The sequence below is a fragment of the Cynocephalus volans genome, chromosome 5, assembly GCF_027409185.1.
Source record: "Cynocephalus volans isolate mCynVol1 chromosome 5, mCynVol1.pri, whole genome shotgun sequence".
In the NCBI taxonomy this organism is placed as follows: domain Eukaryota; kingdom Metazoa; phylum Chordata; class Mammalia; order Dermoptera; family Cynocephalidae; genus Cynocephalus; species Cynocephalus volans.
This window is the reverse complement of record NC_084464.1, coordinates 156,353,723-156,371,597: the sequence shown is the minus strand read 5'-3', so window position 1 is coordinate 156,371,597 and position 17,875 is coordinate 156,353,723. Positions and strand designations below refer to the sequence as shown.

The 17,875-nt window shown below is 40.6% G+C and overlaps 1 protein-coding gene across 8 annotated transcripts in view; it reads right to left on the bottom strand.

Moving 5' to 3' along the window:
* TULP4 (TUB like protein 4) overlaps nt 1-17,875 on the bottom strand; it is a 246,577-nt gene that overhangs the window by 228,452 nt on the left and 250 nt on the right. For 3 of the 8 annotated variants that reach the window (XM_063097969.1, XM_063097964.1, XM_063097965.1), the window contains exon 1: nt 17,667-17,753. The exons of 2 other annotated variants lie outside the window; for them this stretch is intronic. The gene's annotated coding sequence lies outside the window, so the exon portion shown is untranslated. Of the gene's footprint in view, nt 1-16,836; nt 17,290-17,666; nt 17,754-17,875 lie in introns of those variants that run through there. 3 more of the 8 variants (XM_063097968.1, XM_063097973.1, XM_063097970.1) reach the window with 2 other exon arrangements.

Sequence of the window (17,875 nt, the reverse complement as noted above, 5' to 3'; positions counted from 1 at the left end):
TGTCATCTCTATGCAGAAAGCTTCAACACTCATGAACATCTTAATATCCTCAGAAACTTCCTGCAAGAACTCAAGGTTCATCTAAATCATGACTGTGGTGTAATAAAGAATATATCTGGTTTTTGTCCTGGTTCTTTGCATAGAGCTCTTAAAACCAGTGGAATTTCCTGGGTGACAGAAGTATCTTTTGTTATTCATGACAAGCCACTTTTCATCACACCTGAGTATGTGCTAATAAGGTGACAGAGGTAAGCCCTTAGGTAGTTTTCAAGGGAAGGGCTGGCCAGAAAAACTAAGCAGGTGACTAGAGAGTTGGAACTTTCATTCCCACCCCTGTCCTCTAGGGAGGAAGGGGGCTGGAGACTGAGCTCAGTCATGTGTCCTGTGATAGAATAAGACCCCAAACTCTGGACACCCAAGGTCAAAGAGCTCCTGGCTGGTGAAAACATGGATGTGCCAAGAGGTCACGCACCTGATTCCATGGGAGAAGCATGGGAGCTCAGCATCCAAGACTCACCCAGACCTTGCCCCACGTGTCTCTTCCACGTGACTGTTCCTGAACTTTAGCATAAAACAGTGATCGTTAAGTATACCACTTTCAGTGAGTTCTGAGAATTGTTCTAGCAAATTGCCAAACCTGACAAAGTGATGGGAACCACCAAATTTATAGCCAGTTGGTCAAAAGTGCAGATAGCTTGAAGACTTATAGCTGGCACATGTCATAAGAGCAGTCTTGTGGAGACTGAGCCCTAAAACCTGTGGGTCCGACACTAAGTCCAGGTGGTTAGTGTCAGAATTGAGTTGAATTGCAGGACACCCAGCTGGTGTCAGAGAACTGGTGTCGAAGTACTTAAGACCTCTTAACCATTGTTCTCATATTTGGTCAAGAAAGAGTGGTTCAAAATTGCAATCCTAAATGATACTTTTAATTCTTGGATTACTGCATACAGGTTCCCAATCCAGACAGGGTATTCAATTCCAACTTAATTGTAATTCATAGAGTTCTCAAATTCATGGAGGGTATCTTTGTAACTAAACAACCAATAGAGGAACAGCTACTTTTCATAAGGCTCAGAAGTCGGTGGAAAACTCAAATTTATAAAGTTAAATTAGCAGATTTTAGAAAAGGGTTTACAAAAGGATTCTTTCTGATAGCAAGCTTTCCTTGTACATTTAAAATATAATTTAAAACATTTTATTTATACTCAGTTTTTTAGGAATATATCTCCCACATCAGCTACCCTGCTTGATTAAACTTTGGCCACAATTTCCCTGAGTTCAAACAATGCTGATAAGAAAACGGGTTATATTTTATTTTACTAAAAAAATGTTTTGATTTTATAAAAAGTAATTCCAGGATTTGTTTAGCAATTTCATCTCCTGAACTTACTGGATTTTTTGTTATAGCAGTGGTGATGGCATTTTGTTCTAATTTAGTTTTTGGTTTCATTGTTATGTTTTGCTTTAATTTTTAATGCAACGTTTGGGTGTTTACAGAGCCTGGTTCCTTTCATATCTGTCAACGGTTAGAGGGGTGTCCCTAACATTTTTATAAACTGTAGCAGGGATGTCCTTTCCACTGAACCTCAATGACTTCCTTAATGGCTCCCATCCTCCCCGCGGTTACCATGGGAGTCACCATTTTCTACAACTGCTCATCAGTTCTTCCCTGGAAATTCTAGAACACAGGAAAAATAGTCTGCCTCAAGACACCAGGGTCATAATATGAAAATCATGGGGGGTGGAGCCAGCCAGGTTTTACCACCTGGACAGAGAAGCAGAGGATGCTGGTCTATGACAGAAAAGAATAACTAAGAAGCACTGAGGGCAGCTAAAAGAGAGGAGAGACACAGAGAGGGAAAGAGAAAGAAGGAAAGAGCTTTCCAGGCCCCATCCACATAGCTTCCCAGACTCTGGCTCCAGCCTGTATTCTGTAGACAGCCCAAAATCCTTCCAATAAATTCCTTTTGTGTAAGTTAGTTCAGTAACATCTCTTTTACTTGTAACCAAGAAACCCTGACTAAGAGAAGGCAAAACAGAAACTTGCAGTGGTCATCCAAACCCAGCAGGGCCCTTAAGCCAAAAAGAGACCAGCCACCCCTCACCCTGCTTTCATGTCAGGGCCTAACTGCAGAACCCAATGCACTGCTCCTCACCAGGGCACCGCAGGACTACAGAGCTGTTCTCTGGCAGGCCCTTGGGCCTCAGGTTAACTCCTCTAGCTAACCACCAACTATTGCCAGGTTAAAGGGGAAATGAGTTGTTCTCTACTCTACACCACTGCTTTGGGAGTACAACACTCCCATGCCTGGACAGCAGAGCTTCCCTAGGTACAAGAGCAGCACATCAACCCCAGAAGAAATGGGGGCACAGCACCCAATCACCCAATCAATCTGGGACAGAAAGGAAGCAAAAGGCAAGCCCAAGGGCCATCACATTAGACAGAGAACACTGATGATTTACCATGGAGAAGCAGCTGCAATTTTTTAAGTATGTCAAAGTTCTTGGTTAAAACCTGACACATCATCATGGTTACACAACAATATGAATGTATTTAATGTCACTGAACATACACTTAAAAATGGTTAAAATAGCAAATGTTATTATGCACATCTTACCATAGTTCTTTTAAAAAGATATATTGAAATAGTTACAAAATCCCCTCAGTGGCAAACACACCATGGGCGGTATACATAGGAGAGTCATGTTAAGTAACATGTTCCCTGGCCCTGGGCAACTCAGTACAGAACTGGTGCTGACTTGAGTGGTCAGTTTGGGTGGGCAGAAGAGTCTCAGCTTTTTTGGGAGGGAAGGGGACCAGGGGTTGTTGAACCAAGCAGCCATGTTCTGAAATTAGTAATAACAAAAACTCACTCCACACAGCCTATTTCCCCCAACCTAGTAATACCTGATCAGCACAGTCTTAACATTACTAATTCCTAAATATTTCAACATAAACGGAACAGTTCCTCACTCCTCAGAAATCACTGCTGGTTTCCTATCCATCCACAAACAGATGGCAACTCAGAAGAGTCCTGTTCCCATTATGCCAACTTGGCAGGAGGTTCACCTGCTGCCACCTGAAAAACCAATCCCTCCCACCTTTACACAGAAGGCTCCCCTACACAACTAAAATCCTGCCTGGATGCCCACAGATCAGCATCCTTAAAAGCACAGGAGTGGGGAGTCTCATTACAACTCTACTAATTAATAAACATAGGGAACGACCACACCATACCCTAATATAATTATAGGAATACTGTAGCTTTTCACTGCAACTCCACTATATGGTTCAGACAGGTTCCCTGCCTGATTACACTGGGATGTAATCCAGCTTTGCTAATATATCCATATGTATAAGAATCAGAGCAGATCTTATTACATCAAACCTGGAGGAAAAGCTTTGGGGATGCTAAAGTTCAATTTCAGTCACATTAATACACCCTTAAAATTTTATTTACAGTGAAACCATCTATATACTGTTTTTATAACCTCAACATAGATTTCTTGGCTGCAATTTTTTAACTTAAATGATCAAAGATTAAGAGAACGAAGACTGCTCACAAATTACCCCTAAGATAGAAAACATGAAAGTTACCTTAGTGGGTGGGATGGGTGGGTGGGTGGGATGGGTGGGTGGGTGGGTGGGATGGGTGGGTGGGTGGGTGGGTGTGTGTGTGTGTGTGTGTGTGTGTGTGTGTGTGTGTGTGTGTGTGTGTGTGTGTGTGTACCAAACATACATATACACACATGCCATACATATACAAACTCACACAACATGTACATACATACTGGCAAGAAGAAAGAAAAGAATCTGGATTGTTTACTTCATCAGATTCCAAGCAAAGACGCTCTTCTGCACTCTCTGGACATACCTGCTCATCACTAGGGCCTTAACCACTGACTGCTCCTTGCCTGTTCAGCAAACCAAACTGGACTCTTTGGAATGTTAAGCCAGGGTTTTCTTTAGCAGCAGCAGTTTGAAGTTAACTACAGCTCACTATATTCATGCCATATCCAATATTTAAACCCTTGAGAGGCTCTGCTCCTGCAATAAAAACCAAAATCCCTAAACACAGCATACAAGGTCCAGCTTTGACCCTCTGACTACATCATGTGCCACCTTTACATCCTGTGTCTCTCCTTCATGGTATAAATGAATAAATAAATGAAAGCTATTGCAACAGTTAGCATGTCTTTGAGCGCAAGTAACAGATAATCCAATTCAAATTGGCTTAAACAATAAGGCAATTCATTTCATCTACAAGTCCAAGGTGGGGTGGCTGCCAGGCATGGTATGCCAGGGCTCTGAAGTTTTCTCTGCTGTTTGCTTGGCTCAGTCCTCTCCTCTGTGCTGGCTTCATGTTCAAACTGCTAGCAAGATGGCTGTGATAATTCCAGGCACCACATCCAGACATGACAACTTTCAGAGGAAGAAAAAGGCCATCTTTCCTACCGTTGTCACTTTAAGATAGAGACGTTTCCAGAACCTTTGGACAGCCCTCTCTCTCATCTCATTGGCCAGTACTAAGTCTCTGGCTTACCCCTACAGCAATCACCATGGAGAATGGGACCAGTGTGACTGGCTGAAATAAGTCAGGATTTACCCCTGTGCTGGGGATGGGACCACAATCCCCAGAATCACATGGGGAGAGGGAGTATCTAAACAAAATCCTAATTCTACTTGTAAGGAAAAAGGGAGGTTAGATAGGCACTCAACAGGGTTTGCTAGTTATCAATCTGGAAGTCACAGACAGTGTTAGGGACCAGAGAATATATCCCAAATTGATAACTAGCAGACCAGCATCACCCCCAGGTGGATCTATAAAAATGGACGGATAAGTGCACAGTGGAAATTGTAGGGTAACGAAGAGGGTAAGAAAGGGGACATAGGGTTTTTAATCAGGGGGTACAGACTCAAGTCCCAAGACTTCTGTTTAACTGCTTATTACTATTGACAAATCCCTTAGCCTTGGTTTTCTCATGAGAAAATGTACTTGACATACTATGTATGGTTGCTGTGAAAGCCAAATAGAATGGCATATGTGGAAAAATACTTCGTAAACTAAGTTCTACACATATGAAAGCAATGATTATTACTCGCAATGGAAAAAGTCACAAACCACTGAGAAAAACTGCTTGGAAAAAAGGCCAAGGCTCCTATCTGGCCAAACTGAAGTATGTTCAATCTACTAATGGACATCTATTTTAAAAATGATATTTCTATTGATTACTGGTGACTTGGTTGGAGGCTTTCCAATATGATCTACCAATCCTCTCTAATAGTTGGGATGGAATACAGAAACTCTACAGAAACTGTCTTCCAGGTCAGCTGAAAACAAAAGCCAGAATCTCCTTCCCTGCTCTTTCCTGACCTCTCTTCCTCAGGCATGAACAGCAGTCATATTCTCACTGTTTTCTAAATGGAAAGGGAGGGTGGTGGTGTTTACAAAGTCAGAAAAGGTTAAGAAAATTTAAAAATTCAAAGTGTTTTCAGTTAAAAAAAGGGGAGACGAATTGAATGTACAAGTAGAAGATGGCAGTTACCCATGAGAGAGCTCAGCCCAGCTGACATTAACAAGTGTAAGCTGAGAAGCTAATAGATGATAAATACACAGGCATCTAAGGCCTCCCTGCTAATGCTATTTTTATCAGGCAGTGTAGACATGAAGCCACCCAACATGTAGCCTGTTTTACCTAATTTCCTGTCTGTCCCCCATCTCTTTTTTCCATTCAATCTGTCTCCACCTACAGCAGGGGTAAATATGGGCAAGCAAGCCACAGAGATTTTCAAAACCTATCTTAAGAGTAAGACAAGTACTTATTTATGCAGAATGCTCCATCTAGGCAATAAAGTTGGAAGAATGGTCATGCCTAGCACCCAGATTCTGGAGGGTGAAGGAAGTGATATACTGGGGTTACAGGTTGGCTTTCTTTGATGTGTGGGAACATAAAAAGCTTCCTCACAGTGAGCGTGTATTTCTCTCCTAGACTTAAGAGTCATTAACGTATCCTAATTTTCCACTGTGGTCCAGGCAAAAGAAGAACAAGGTAAAGAGCAAAGACTTCTTAGGGAATTACAATGAACAGATTAATGGAAAATGGAAGCAGTAACTGGAAGTTTGGGCAATGTGAGAGGTATTTCTATGCCCAAGTTCCTGGTGTCCTACATGTGTAGAACAGTGCCACTGCCAAGATGTAAGCTTCATGGGGCAGGTGTGCTAGTTTTAAAGACCAATGATCAAGAATATTTTCCATCTAAATTACAAGTATGGGGGCTGGCGGTTAGCTCAGTTGGTTAGAGTGTGGTGTTGATAACATCACGGTCCAGGATTTAATCCCTGTATCAGCTAGCCACCAAAAAGAAATACACAAATAAATGAATAACATACATGTGTGTGAAAGAACTCTGTAAACGGTAAAACTTCACATTTCTAAACAAACAGGGTGTTTTCAGGATAGATACTCTTTACAGCGCATGTTGCCATTTGTGGTCCTGCCTGTTTAAAATCTAACCCATCTAAATGCAGTGTGGTACCCCGGGAAAAGGACATTAGTCAAAAAACTGGGGAAATGTGAATGAAGTCTACAGTTCAGTTAATAATGTACCAATGTTAATTTCTTAGTTTTGACAAATGTTCTATAGTTATGCAAGATGTTAACATCAGAGGAAACTGGGAGAAGGTATACAGGAACTCTTTATATTATTTTTCTAACTTACTGTAAATGCAAAATTGTTCCAAAATAAAAAGCTTACTTAAAAAAAATTAAATACTCAATATCTGCAAAAGAAAGAAGGAAGGAAGAAAGGAAGGAGAGCGAGAAAAAGAGTCTGGCCAGTTAGCTCAGTTGGTTAGAGTGCAGCCTTGTAACACCAAGGTTGTGGGTTCAGATCCCCAAACCAGCCAGCCACCAAAAAAAAAAAAAAAAAAAAGAGAGAGAGAGAGAGAAAGAAAGAGTGAGCAGGCTGGCTCCGCAGGAAAAGACTTTCTAAGCAAACCATCAAAATAGAAACTATGGAAAAAAGATTGATAAGTTGACGACATAGAATATTTAAACTTTTATATGTCAAAATATGTCATGAACACAGAGTTGCAAGGCAACCAACAAACTATGAAAAATATGTAAAATACCTACACACATAAGAGGTTAATATAGTAACAGAGTAAATTCTATAAAACTTCTCACCTTAAAAAAAAAAAAGGCTGCATTCCTAAGTGCTCTATCTGCTACAACTGTTTTCACATATTTCAGATCTATGACATGCCCAAACTCATATTCAGAATCTCTCTAAACCACATATTCTTTCCCCTATTCCATCCAATGCCTCTGATTCCCCACAGCTTCCCGGGCCAAAGGCTACCTTCTGTTTAATTTGACCATTCCTAAGCAAAGACTCCTTCTCTAGAATTCAAAACTCTTTTCCTCTTCGAGCCCAATACAGCAAGTTTAGCCACTTGGTGCCTGCAATAGTGATCTGGTCAAACTAGAAGGGAGCACCAGCCAATCAATCTGGACAGAAGAGGGAAGCAGAAAAGCAGTCAACACAGGTGGGCATTTGTCTCCCACCTGGAGCCCCTTTTACCTGGATTTCTAGAGATTCGTATATTCAAAGAAGCAGCATCTTTTGAAATAAAATACAGTTTCCCCTAACTCGGCAGTCTGTATTAGAGCCAATCTATCTCAGTAATTTTTTGATTATCATTTCTGTGTTTTTTAAATGTAAAAGGGGACCAAAGAATTAGAAGAGAGAATATACAGTACTTCTTTCAAGATTTCCCGGTATACATATAGCTTACATTAAGTCAGAGTTAGAATCATATTAGGAATTAATATTAGTCATATTTTCATATTAAGAATTAAGAAGGCTGTGAATCTCATGTGACACTGAAGTTCCACACACAAAACAATATAGAAGCCAAGAAACAAAATATTTTTCACACAGAACAGAGTGTGATCATGATCAAACCAATGGACTAAAAATTCAGTGGCTAAAGGTTTGCATCCACATTAGTTAACTATTCTCTTCCAATAGCATTAGACAAATCTATGCTATCAGATAGTTGGCTTCTCAAAATACTTATGTGGTAACAGACGGAACAACTTAAGGTACAAAATGAACAGAGGGTATTAAACCAAATCTTAATGCCTAGGAGCTCATTCATGATCTAATTTATGAATGAGTCCAGACTCCCCAGCACGTCTCATTCTTCAGGCAACCCACCTTGGGTCCACTTTATTGCTCATTAGCACCAAAGGAGGTCTAACTCAAACCAATTTTGCTAGTCATTAACAATCTAGTAAAAGGTTTGATAATAACTGACTAAAATTAAAAGATTGAAATAATTGGCTTAAATTGACCTCCAGAGATTACTGGTATCATTCACCCAACAGTGCTCGTCCTATTTCCCACAAGTGTTGGCTGTCCTGTACACGCAAGAGAAATGCGTCAATTCCTCAAAGCCAAGCACATGCCATCTGTGTCATGTGAAGGAGAAAGAACTTCCCTATCTGAACATAGGTGAAGGGTGGCCAAGGAGATTCCATTTATGACCATGGGGTCAGCCAAGGAGACCACAGTTACTCGTGAAATACAGAAAGCCAAGAAAGGAAGAAAACGTGACATCCCAAGGCTCTCAGAATTGAGAACAATATTCCTACCATTTCTGAATCACATGGTCGGCCTTGAGACTTCTCTATTTATTTTGCAATAAACTTGTTACACAAATTTACAGAAAGCTGATTTCAAAGCATCTCATAAACATCATTGCTTCTATATATACCTCAGTAAAGAAAAGCATTTTTAGCCTAGGAGGGACCTACCATGTTACTTAATATTTCCCTATCACATTTCTTGCACATAAATGCACATAAGATACAAATTTCAATCACTATGATTAACTACTTTTTATACTGTGTCACAAAATTCTTCAAGACAATGTTAATTGGTCAAAAAATTTAAATAGATATATTCCATACAGCAATGCACTCATGCAGCTTATTAATGACCCAGAAACAGTCTGGAAGTGATTAGTTAAAATTAAAGGTTGATATAATTAGATAAAATTGAATTATGGCAATAGTGTTTGGACTTCATACATCAGCACTTTGCTCTCCACTGATAACAGAGACCTGGCTGTCATAGCCATTAGAGCTGTGAGGAGGAGGGAGATGCAAAATCAAACACAAACAGGATGCCATAAATCCGAAAAAGGTTGGGAACTGATACACTAGTAAACTATAATGGATAGATTCTGGGCAGCATTCCAACCCTACACTACTTAATTTATTCACAAGTCCCTTAGAATCAAAGCTGGGTAAGGAGACAAAAACATACATGTGCCACCTTCATTTTCACTTCTGTCACAGTATTAAAAATTACTACTAATGGAATAAGATAAGCAAACTGTGAGCTTTCTATCTTTTACTAACAGTTGTGTTTTATTCCAAGCAATTTGAATATTACAGGATTTATTTCATTATTCAGGTATCAGAAAATTAACTCAGAAAACTAAATTTCCTACATATGAAACACAAGACTGGGTTTCTCATTTCATGGGAATAGATGACAAGAACAAAAATGGAAAAGGTTCAAATTACTTGTAAGGGCTGGAAAATGTGACCTGAGTGTCAACCACATTCATCTACCTGGCTCTCCCCTGATCTGACCTCCTTAAACCTCTTTCTCTCAGATACATTAAATCCAGGCACTACTTTTTAAAGGCATTCTTCTCTAATTTAACAAATACTAATACACAGTTAAACCTACTGATTATTTAATAATTCTGAACAGTATCTCTGGCCATCTAAAATGTTAGCTCTGGCTGACCAGGGTGTTTTATGTGCACAGTATAAGCCTAACTTCTTATGATGCAGGTTTTGATATTCTAACTATTGCAGCTGAATTTGTCCATCTGGTTTTGTGGCTGTAAGGGTTGTCTGAAGCTTAAGAAATTGATTATGTGTAAAGATAATCCTGTATATCCTCAGCATATGGTGACATCACCACTGATCAACTTTTCATAAACATTAAAACTGTTCCAGCACTAACAGCTTGGCCTATTGTTTGTCTAAGGAATACTGACACTATTATTTCATTATAGCTATCAGTAACAATGACACGTATTTCCCCTAGGAAGTGAAATATACTCCTAACATCCAAAAGTGGCAAAGGTACAGAAGCAGGGAAGAATGACATGAAACTGAAAGGGTTTTCCACACAAGACTCTTCATTTCCCTCACTAGGGACTGAAAATTATACACATACACAAATTAGAGGAGTAACTGCCTCAAGAAGTTTTAACTAATCTTCCTTTTGTCTTTAGCAAAAAACTGGTAAACATCCAGCAGGATGAAAAAATTCTGAACCCAGTGACATCTGTCTGTAACTTTAAGTGGAATTCGAAAATACTTGAGCAACAGTTTTTGAAAACAGATACAAATAAATCTTTAGAACTTAGTGTTCCAACTAGTAACTAGTTGGATCAATAGCTAAGACATAAAAATACAGGCTAAGACTTACTTCATAAAAATTATTCATTGAAAGGGCCAAATTCTTAGCCTTAACCAGACATTAATAGATATGGTACTACAAATACTTGAACCCAGTGGCTCTAATATGCCCATTCCAAACTGGGAGAAGATGTCTAAGTATTAAGACTACCCCAAAGGAAAGAACAGTAGAAATACTCATAACAACATAATACCTTATGTAATGTGTTTCTAAGTCCTTTCACATCCATTACAATCTAAATGTAGTCTTTAATTTTTAAAAAGTGAGAAATTAATAGCTTACATTGTAGTAGGTGTTATCTTTTTCAAAGCTCTCTCACATCCATTTTGACTCTGGTGAAAAAGATATTCAAAGAAATCTATATTATCTGCACAGCATCACTGCACACCTACAGAATAATTTCCTACACTCCACAACCTACTACAGCATTACTATCAGAGTTTTCCATAAACAATACACATTTCAATTCTATTCTTGATACTCTTTCTTTCTCTCAAGGATGAGTATCTTGGACACCAAGTAAGTACAGAGAGTGCTATTCCCGCTTACCGACATCACAAAAACATACAGCAACCTTTGAACAACACAGGTTTGAACTATGCAGGTCCACCTATGTGGACTTTTTTTTCAATAAATATACTGGAAAATTTTTGGTTAGGTATGTCATGAATACATGACAAACCTAACCAGTTAAATTGCCTACCTAACTGTAGGGTCATTAGTTAAGTACTTAACTACTTAAGTAATGTGCAGTCAGCTGCAAGCCTGGAACTGGACCTTCAATTGAGCAGGGGTCAGCATGCCTAACCACCCCCACACACCCACTCCAGCATTGTTCAAGGGTCAACTGTATTTGATTCTGAATTAACAGTATTTAAAGGGAAAAACAGCATGAATTTTTAAATGCATGAATAATCTAAAGTTTTAATTTTGACCAATCATTTTCTATGTAAACAGGAAACCAGAGTTGACCCACTGGTATAGGTCTCAGCATGTTAAAGGTATAGTTAGAGGTAAAAGAAAACGCAAGTTTATTAGAGATTGCAGTAATTTTATGAAGATGTGGTAATTAAACATTCTGAGCAAAAAATGTATTTAATTTTAACAAAATAGGGAGTATCAATTTCCTTGTCTTCCTGGAATGTCTTCCTCTTTCTTTAGTTAAAAACATCTCAACTCTTCTTGTGAGTCCTCCTCTATTCTATATGGTCTTTATGGGAATGTCAATTGAGAGCAAGTCTACACACACACACAAACGCGCGCGCGCCAAGGGTAGGCAAATGACCCATATTAGGCGATCATATGCTCTCTCCAGGAAATCTGAATCTTATGACAGGAGAATGAAACCACTTGGTACAGTCTTTGAGACCACGGTGACCTAAACAGACTATTTATTAGGTGATTCCTGAAGCCAAGATCCAACAAGCTTGCCTCCAAAGCCCAGGGGTTCACCATTTTCTATGCCTATACTATATCTACGTGCTATGCGCACTGTTCGGTAACCTTTTTCACTCAATATCATATCATGGGGATCTTCCTAGACTGGTTAATATAGATACATATCATTATTTTTCAATGGCTGCATGCAATGAAGATGCCATAATCTATTTAATCAATTCCTAATTCAAGATTATTTCCAGTTCTTTCTAGATACATATATCTTTGCTAACTTTACCTTTTTTTTTTTTTTTTAAGGATAAATTCCTACTAAATGTGAACTTTCTGGGCTGAAGGTAATGCACATTTTGTATTCTGACACCAAACAGCAGCTATCTAGAATGAGTACATCAATTTCTACATGTACTGAGACTATCTGAGAGTACACACTTCCCTTCATCTGCACCAGCACTGGGAATTACCATTATCCTTATTCCCATTCCATACTGAGAGATGCCCAAATATTAAGATTACCAAGGGAAGGAAAAGCAGAAGTCATCATAATACCATACTTTATATTAAGCTTTACCAAATCGTTTCACACTAAGGTCTAAATTGGGTCCAACTTATAATGCCAACATAATAATTGAAAAACAGTGTCTTAGTCTGCTTGGGCTACCTTAACAAAATATCACAGACTGGATGGCTTAAACAACAGAAATTTATTTCTCACAGTTCTGGAGGCTGGAATTCCAAGATCAAAATACTGGCAAAGCAGGTTTCATTCTGAGGCTTTTTCTCTTGGCTTATAGGCAGTTACCATTTCCCTGTGTGCTCACATGGTCTATTCTTTGTATGTTCACAGGGAGGAAGAAATCAAGTTCTCCAGTGCATCTTCTTATAAGGACACTAATCCCATCATGATGGCTCCAACCTTCATGACCTCATCTAACCCTACTTATCTCCCAAGGGCCCCACCTCCTCATACCATCATATTGGGGGTTAAGGCTTCAACATACGAATTTGAGAGGAGAGGGGAGACACAAACATTCAGTCCATAACAAATGGTATCTTATTTTTGCTTTGAATTTCATTTCTTATAAATGACTAGTGAAACTGAATAATTTAATATGTTTACTGGCCATTTATTTTTCCTTCTTTTTTTTTTTTTTTTTTTTTCCTTTTTAAAAATGGTCTGTTCTGATTCCAAGTCTGAAACAGGAAGTATACAGGATGAGTCTGGAACATCTCGTCACATTAGAAAGCAAGGAAGCTATTAGATTACTACAGGCATGTCAGAAGGAGCCAACCTGAATAAGCTTACTCTCCCCAAAGATGATGAGGCAATTTGAGCATTAAAATGAACAATAACTGCAGTGGACTGAAACATCATAAATGCTAAAATAAAGGAGTTCATAATCACACACACACACACACACACACACACATACACACACACACACACACATGAAAAAAGCCTTCATCCATCACCATCAGAGGATGCTAGGTCACCAATTCATGACTTTGAAAACTGGTAAATCAAGGGAAATAATCGGACATTTTCCACACCCTTTCTATACAATCTATACCTCAAGGTAACCAAATAATTGACAAAGGAGAGTTTCTACTTGTTTAAGTATTTCAGCTATTAACTAAGGAGGGAATGATATAATTAGAATGTAACTATATTGTAATCCCTTATGAATCAATGGATCAAGGTTGCCAATATCACGATAAGAAAGAAATCAGACATTATGTACCTCCTGATGGAAATAATACTGCCACCACAAACAAAATCTGACTCTTCCGACTGAGTCTCTAAATCAAACTATCAATGTATAGGAAACACAAGAAATAAAGGAACATATTCAACATTATAGAGATGTAATCTGCAAAAGTTACAAAGGGAAAAAAGAGAACCTATAGGTTAAAAGAGACTTTCAAAAAACTATCCAATTACAATGTATGAACCTTACTGGATCTTAATTCAAACAACCCCCTACATATGCATATATGGCAGTCAGGGAATACTGATGAGATATTTCATGATATTAAGAAATTATTTTCTAGGGTGAGATAGAAGCATTGTGATTTTTTTAGAGAAGTCTTTTTCTTTTAGAGACAGGTACTAAAATATTTATGGGCAAAATTATGTGCCACTTTTATTTGCTTTAAAATAATCCAAGGAGAGGGGAGTAGGAGGTATCGCTCAACCAAGACTGGTGATGTTTTAAAACTGCTGAAGCTGAGTGGCAGATACATTGCCTCATTATACTAGTCTCTTTTGTCTTTTAGTTCATGCCATTCTTTACTATACAGGCACTGCCAAAATGGTGTCAAATCTTTTACTCTATGGGGTTTTGTTTGGTGTTAAGCTTAGAAAGACTTTCCCCATACCAGAATTATATTAACATTTCCATTTCCCTTTAATATTTATTTTAAAGGAGCCCTTTATACCCTTCCACACAGCAAAACATACCACCATTATAGAAACAGTTGGGAAACTAAAACATCATCTGCATCAGCAACAAATTTCAGAAAGATGTTCCATATGCCACTATTCACATAGAAGGGACAGGATCCAGCAAGGACATAACATTTATTAGTTTTACCACCCACTGGGTCCTGTATTTTAAAGGGGTACTAAGCATTATATAACTATGAATTTGTTTTCCTGTTTTAATTAAACAAAGGTTCTATAACTTAGTCGGTTTCTGGTCTCATGATGTTACCAACGTTGTAAATATTTAGCATACAAAAATTTAGACTGCTCATAAACAAAACGTGGTATATAAAAAGAAGGAAATTCTGACACATGCTACGACAGGGATGAACCTTAAGGATATCATGCGAAGTGAAACAGGCCAGTCACAAAAGGACAAATACTGCGTGATTCCACTTATATGAGGCGCCTAGAGTAGTCAAATACATATAGACAGAAAATAGAGGGGTGGATTCCAGGCACTGGGGGAGGGAAAACGAGGAGTTAGTGTTAAATTGGGTAAAGTTTCAGTTTGGGAAACTGAAAAAAGCTCAGGAGATGGATGGTGGTGATGGTTGTACAACAATGTGAATATACTTAATGCCATTGAACTACACACTTAAAAATGGCTAAAATGGTAAATATTATGTTATATACATTTTACCACAAAAAAAGGATGTTTAGTATATTAAAGTTTAGTAAATAAATTAACATTATCCCAGCCAAATTAAAAGAAATCTGACATTTTAATTATATATTCTACACAGTATCAGCAGTCTCACTAAAGGCAAATGTACAATTTCTGCAAGGCTTTTGGTAATGTTGAAAATATTTCACAGAATCCTAACAAGAAAAAATGCAGTAACTAAATCATGGCATTTCATAACAGGTTTTACTGAATTTTTAAATGCATTTTACAAAGCACATGCATAGTTGGACCACTCAATCAATCCATCATCACCCTTTCTCCATCCACAGAAGAGAACAGGAGAGAGACTGTAATTGATGCTGTAAATGCTGTGGAACAGTTGAAACTGATTCCTACCTAGCTTAGCCATGCACATGGTAGCCATCCAATGAACCTTCCTGAATTCAGGTACTCAGTGAATCTGCAGCAAAACCAAAAAGAAAACCTGGGCTTCACATTCTGTCCTGTAAACTACTTAGTGAGAGGGCTGAAATTTGGCCCAAATCGAGGCTACTATTTCTAACATTCTTCTATTTCTTGGGTTCTCCTCAGCAATGCTGGATGGTTCCATTTAAAACAGGATTCATGTACCAGCCATTTATTGGTTTAAAAAAAAAAAAAATTCAGAGATTTGGTCGGAAAAAAGTGTGAACAGCCAAACAACCACTCTTATAGCTCCATATGAAAACTAGAAAGTTTAATATGAGAAACACATCCTGTCTAAATGAAGAGGACATTATTTTTACATATCCAGTAGTAAATACATCATGTGATTATTTCTCAGGCAGAGGAAGTAATCATGGCTTTCTACTCACTCTCCATGTCTTAAAGTTCCATTGCTGTTAAAAAACATTTTTCCCCATATGACTCCCTCTGGCTCAGTCAGCACTACATACTTCTAACTCTAGAGGTCAACACCTCCTCCGTCACATAAAAAAAAAAAAAACAAAAAAAAAAACTGCTACTTTCACAGCCCTTACTAAAACAGAGCTTTTAAAAAAAGGAAATTCACATCGTCTAATAATTTTTCACACAAATTAAGTACTACCCTTTAAATTGAGGAACTCACCACTAGATTTGGCTATTTGCAATTTATTCATATAATCACCTCCACAACGGTTATCTATTAAGAAGAAGGGAGGACACTTGTAAACCTCCCCTTCTGAATGTGGCTATCATTGTACGACATTGAGATCAGCTTCCAAGCTACCCAGCCTGACCAGGAGTCTCTGCGTGGCTGCTCTCTGGGCTGCAGTGTGGCTATGTGCAAGGTGTCCTGTCACTTCACATCCATCACAACCCAAACCCCAGCAATCCGGCGCTGTGGAGCCTGGTGAGAACTTTCCAGGACCACAGCACCATTCCCAGTGGGCTGGCCTGCAGGAACTGAACTCCCTGAGAAATGGAGACCTCAGACACAGAGGAAGAGGCAAACAGAAAGAGACCTCCTGCAAAGGGTTTTGACATTATTCAAAACCCTAGAAATAATTTCCTCTGTGCTTTTGTAAAAGCCTGCCTACTGAGAGGACTCAATGGATATCTTTAAGGTGCTGAACTACTGTAAAATAAAAAAGGGAGGAGAGCCCCCAAATAGAGAAATCCAGGAAATGGTTCCCTGGCAAGAGGAGTTGGTTATCCCAAGGGGAGAAGTCTTACAAGACTTTCTGATCACCAGGGCAGTTTAGCACATAGAACGAGTAGGGCCCTAAGAGGCATCTATCCCAGAGAGAACTGTGTCACCCTCATTTCCTTCCACAAAGCTTAGATCACCCTCACCTTCCCAACCTTGAAGTGGTGTCCTGACAGGAAGAAGTAGACACCTCCCTAACTGCTCCAAGCGGGTCAAACTTTAGATTCAGCATCATGCACTGTGTCTTCAGCGCAGGGCAAAGGGGAAGGGTTGGCATTAGGAGCGGAATCGGCGTGGTTTGCTGGAGGAAAGAAACAGCACGGACTCCAGACAGCAGAAGCACCGGGATTTCCATGCAGCTGCCACGACAGGTGACCGGGCCGCTTTGCAGACACCCCGCTCGCCCGCGGGGCTTCGCCGAAGGTGGGGCGGGAGGACGCTACGGTGGGCAGAGCAGGGAGGGAATCCACTCCATCCAGACGCTGGGGAGGAAGAGGAGGAGCGCAGCCCCGTCTCCCCGGGGAAACCGTTTTCAGGAATTCTCTGTCTCCACAATTAAGAGAAAAAATGGCTCCAAGCCACACGCCTCCTGATGTACACACACGCACCCCGAGCTCCTCTTTCGCCCCATTTCCTTATACGCGGAAACAAAAGGCTCAACAGCAAAGCAGCAGCAACCGCCGCCTGGAGCTCCGGGGTCAGACGCCCTCTCCCCGCCACACCGCCCCTCTCCGGAGCCCCCACAGCAGCCCACCCCTGGCCCGCCACCCCGAGCCCCTGCCCCTGCCGGCCCAGCCGGGCCCCACGCCCGCCGCGCCCACCACGCCCGCCGCGCCCGGACACAGGGGCCCGCCGCGAGGGGACACACGCCCGGCGGGGCTCCGCGGGCGCTCCGGGCCGGCGCCCCCTCCCGCGGGACGGCGCCAGCGCCCGGGCCCGCCGCGCCGGGTGACAGCGGCCTCCGCGCCCGCCTCACCTCCCGGGCGGCCGTGGCGGCGGCCCCCGCGGTTCCGCCGCGCCTCTCCGCCTCCGCCTCCAGCAGCCCCGCGCCGCCTCCGCCGCCGCCGCCCCCTCCCCCCGCGTCTCGGCCGAGTCTCCGCCTCCTTCAACCGTCGCCGCCGGCCCGGCTGCGCGCCACGTGACCGCGCCACGTGACCCGGCGCGGCGAGCGGCGCCTCCCCGGCC